We start from the raw sequence: 5,055 nt of genomic DNA on the forward strand, positions 1-5,055 counted from the left end.
TCCAGCCTGAGAGACAGAGCCAGACTCCATCTCACACACACACACACAAAAAGTGCTGATTTTAGGGACCAAAAAGTGAATCCATTCCATGTTTATGCCCCCAATATGTTGCAATTTTCCAGTTAACTGCTTCCTGAGAGGTCAGTGATGTAAGAGAGGCATGTGTACATGCAGTATCTGTTCATACAAACAAGGAATTGATTTGAAAAGATTCAAATAGTTTCAGGGTAGGATAAAAACAGCGACATTCACACTGCGATTCTTATTGTGACCTGCATTGAACCAAGTTCATTATCTTAATCTAATTCACCCTCCCAAAAAGTATTGCATTATCCCCATTTCTCATACGAAGAAACTAAGACTTTAAGACACTTTGAGGGCTAAGGAGTCTGAAGTCCTACTGTTTCTAAGTGTCTAGTTAGTGGCTCTCTGCCCTCAACCTCCTCTTATTGCTTGTCCTAAACCAGGATTCATTAAATCAGTCTAGTTCTACTTTCTATTACCTGATTTTATAAATGTTTAAACTTAGTCCCAGAGAAATTAAAGGACTTGACTAAAGTGTTTAGTATATAGTGGCAGAGAAAAGATTTCTAACATAAAAAGATCTTCTACCTGTAGTCCCAGCTACTCAGGAGGCTGAGGCAGGAGAATGGCATAAACCTGGGAGGCGGAGCTTGCAGTGAGCTGAGATCTGGCCACTGCACTCCAGCCTGGGGGAGAGCGAAACTCCGTCTCAAAAAAAAAAAAAAAAAAGATCTTCTAAGTTTTACTCCTGGGCTTGTAATAAACCCCTTACAAAGAAAAAGAATTATTGCAAACTTGCCTGTCAACACGTGATATGTACTTTTGTTTTGAGCAGCGATTGTCTTTACCTTAAGAGAAACATAGTAAACAAAAGGTGACTGCCTCTGGCTGTCCTCTTATCGAGAGTGGGCAATGGAGGGGCTTTGTACAATTCTTGCACTCTCAGCACCTCGCGTACTGCCGGCAAACAGTCATTACTCAATGAATGTTTGCTGAATGAATATTATACATAACTCAATATTCCCTGGACACAAAAAAATAGTTCTTTTCCCCCTTCACATTGTGAAGAGAACACTAATGAACAGATTGACTGTTTTTTTCTGCCAACTCACATCATTCCAAGTTTTATTTGCGTTTGTAATAAAGATGCATACAAGTGGGCTCATCCATCATCTCCTCTGAGCTAACCATCATGACATCATTACCAATTCCCAGATACCAAGGCCAGATCTTCTAGGTCAGTCTCTCTACATATGTGTATTGCTTGTTCCTTTGCATTACTTATTTCTTTTTTGTAGTATAGCTGATATTCCAGGAGCTGACTCCCAGACCCTCTTTGCCCCCAATGACTTTCAAGGTGCAAGATTCTGTTGCCTCTCTTTTGCTGATAGATGTTGCTGAAAGGCCTGTGTGGAAACTTACAAAATCATATGAGTTTTCTTCTCCTCCCCTTCTGTTAAATTCTAACTCACCATCCCTCACCCATACCTCAAGCCCAGCTCTCTCCCGCAGGCAGTCTCTGCCAGTCAGGCCAGGCCTGAGCTTGTTCTCTGCATGTCTGAAGCAGGGAGTCCTAAAAGGAAATATTGCTCTCATTCCAAAGTTGCTTCATCTTCATGGGCAAAGACAGAAAAAAAAAAAAAAAAAAGTAGAGGAAGGTAAATGCAGCAACTCTGAGAAATCTTAGTTGATTATTTACTGTTGTTTAACCTTCGAAAGATTCCACTGCAGAAAGGGAGGGCAGGTATTTATACAGTTCCTAGCCCAGGTCACTTCTCTTTGGTTCTAGGCCAGTTAGCTTGAGCTCATTTGCAAGGAGGCTAATTCTAGGACCCCTTTCGTTTCCCAGAATACCTCACAGTGGACACCCAAAGCAGTCGACTTGCTAACAAGGCTGAAGGAGTTAGGTTTTACATCATTCCTGAATTATTGATGGTGCTTTGCAAATTAGCTTTTCCTGTGCCCATGACTCTCCTTAGCTAATCTTTACAACATATAAGACAGTTGTCAAAACTGTTTTGAAATATGATTCTGGGGTTTCAGAGTACCGTTTCATGGGTCTTGAGTTTTCAGAACAAATCTCTGTGCAGAGATAGGAACTATTCTGCTTAATAAGTATTATTATTATTAATTATCTAAAGCAATTACTCAAAATACCTAAATGCAATTTGCAGAGTAGTCAGGTAATAACACCATGTAGAAGCTCATGTTAAGGGCTACCATTTCAAAGAATGTAGGGAACACTATCCACTTTTCTCAGGGTCCTTAGAAAAATATAGTAAGTGAAAATAAAGGCCGGGCATGGTGGTTCATGCCTGCAATCCTAGCACTTTGGGAGGCCAAGGCGGGGGCCTCATCTGAGGTCAGAGGTTTGAGACCAGCCTGGCCAACATGGAGAAATCCCGTCTCTATTAAAAATACAAAAATCAGGGCCAGGTGCAGTGGCTCATGCCTGTAATTGCAGCACTTTGGGAGGCCGAGGTGGGCAGATCACTTGAGGTCAGGAGTTCGAGACCAGCCAGGCTAACATGGTGAAACCCGGTCTCCACTAAAACTACAAAAAAATTAACGAGGCGTGGTGGTACATGCCTGTAATCCCAGCTACTCGGGAGGCTGAGGCAAGAGAATTGCTTGAACCTGGGAGGTGGAGGTTACAGTGAGCCAAGATCACACCACTGCACTCCAGCCTAGGCGACAGAGCAAGACTCCATCCCTAAAAAAAAAAAGTAGAATGGTTTATTATACACAAGAGGCAAATGCAAAATGACACATGGTAAACGGACTGAACCAAATGCCAAAAATAACAATGCACTCTTTTCTTTTTTTCATCCAATAAGAAGCCTTAACTTTATTTATGATAGGAGCAGTACAAATTTCAAACCAAGCTGCAGTCACTCATTTGAGACACCAAAAAAAGTTGCTCTCAGATGGTTACGTTGTTAATTCCATAATAGCATTTACAATATTATTACTGTGTTCTTTAGGGCTCTGACTGCCTTTGCTCTCCACACATTCCCTTGAGACTTGACCAATTTATGTCCTTCACTTCTACACCTGTTTCATCAACTTTGTATTCTTCACTCTCCTTTTGTACTGTTGGAGTCTGTGTGTTTTCTTGAATGTTTGAGACAACTTCAGCTTGAACTTTGAATTTCTCAGCAGCTGCTGCTTGTGCTGGCTGAGATAAATCTTCGATCTTGGCTTCCCCCAAAACTATATAGGTATCTGAAGCAGGGCTCTTATAGACATCTGGTTTTGTGATGACAAAGAGGATATTCTTAGATTTCCGGATAGTGACTCTAGTAACCCCCGTAACCTGTTGAAGACAGGTTTGGACATAGCCTTCTGTGTCTTCTTTTCACTCCAACTCTGTTTTGCTTTACTGACTGGTTCTTCATCAATTTCAGCTGCTGCCGCCACAATGCACCCTTTATTATGGCTACACCAGTTAGGAAGAGCAGTTGGATGCAAATCACAGAGGTACAACAAGCAGCTAAAGAAAATCAATGGTTACTATCACACCTAAGAAAGTCTGAAGGTATGCAGTCCTCTGTCTTTTGTATCTGCCATCCTTAACCTCATGACCCAAGAAGGAGGCTGGAGCCCTAGTCATAGCATCCATATCCCAGAAAAGAAAATGGGAAAAAAGACAAAAGGGGTAGGCCAGGCAAGGTAGCTCATGCCTGTAATCCCAGCACTTTGGGAGGCCGAGGTGGGTGGTTCGTTTGAGGCCAGGAGTTCGAGACCAGTCTGGCCAATGTGGCAAAACCCCGTCTCTACTAAAAATATAAAAATTAGCCAGGTGTGGTGGCACACACCTGTAATCCCTGCTACTCAGGGGGCCAAGGCAGGAGAATCACTTGAACCCCGGAGGCGGAGCTTGCAGTGAGCCAAAATGGCGCCAGTGCACTCCAGTCCGGGTGACAGAATGAGACTCGGTCTCAACAACAACGGCAACAACAATGAAATGTTCATTATTTACTGAAATTCTAATTTAAGTGTCCCTTATTTGATCTGGCAACCCTGACCACCCAACATCTCCTGGGATTTCATTAGCCACCCCTACTGCGAGGGAGGATGAAAAATGTAGCCTTTTAGCCAGGCACTTTCCCATGCTGCAGTTATTCTACTAAGGAAGACATGGAGAGTGAATATTGGGTAAGGAGTCAACAGTCTTTGCAGGAGTGAGGGTGGTTCTGGGAAAAAGTGACAGAGCCACATCCACGCCCCATGCCCTCTGTGAAGAATTTCTTGACTGCATCAGCCTCTTGTGGTCACTGTGACCTCTGAAAGCCTATGGCCTTTTTTTGTCTTAGTTCTATTAATAGATACAAAGTAAAGATACTGATTTTTAATTAACACGTAAGAACTGATGTATTCAGGTGGCTACTGTCTTCTTCAAAGGGTTAATCACACAATATTGCCATGTTTAAAAACACCTTTAGAACTCAGATCTGGTAGAAACAGAAGTCTCCCTTTACAAGGCATACAGGAAGCTGCAGGCTGTAGGCAGGGCCAGGGATGTGTTGGAAATTTGCTGACTCTGAGTGCTTCAACACATTGCATTCTATGTCAAACTCATGCCATTCCTCATAGAAAGACCAATTTCAAATGTCCTCGCTCATATGGGAAAGCTGAAAATTAAAACAACCAAACTCATGGAGATAGAGAGTAGAATGATGGTTACCAGAGGCTGGGAAGGGTAGCAGGGAGCAAGGGGAAAAAATGGGAATGGTTAATGGCTGCAAAACTATAGTTAAATAAGATCTGGTATTTGACAGCACAACCGGGCGACAACAGTCAACCATAATTTACTGTATATTTTTAAATTGCTAGACTGGATATGTGGCTTATACTTGTAATCCCAGCACTTTGGAAGGCCGAGGTAGGAGGATCACTTGAGCCCAGGAGTTTGAGACCAGTTTCGGCACCACAGGGAGACCTCTTCTCTTGGAAACGTTCAAAAATTAGCCAGGCATGGTGGTGCATCAGCCTCTTGTGGTCACCATGGCCTCTGAAAGCCTATGGCCT

General features: G+C 42.7%; 1 pseudogene; it reads right to left on the reverse strand.

Annotated features, from left to right (window-relative positions):
• Window positions 1-2,955: 2,955 nt before the first annotated feature.
• On the reverse strand, window positions 2,956-3,534 carry LOC715197 (nascent polypeptide-associated complex subunit alpha pseudogene; annotated as a pseudogene).
• Between the last annotated feature and the right edge of the window lie 1,521 nt (window positions 3,535-5,055).

This window comes from Macaca mulatta, chromosome 11 (genome assembly GCF_049350105.2).
Source record: "Macaca mulatta isolate MMU2019108-1 chromosome 11, T2T-MMU8v2.0, whole genome shotgun sequence".
NCBI lineage: Eukaryota > Metazoa > Chordata > Mammalia > Primates > Cercopithecidae > Macaca > Macaca mulatta.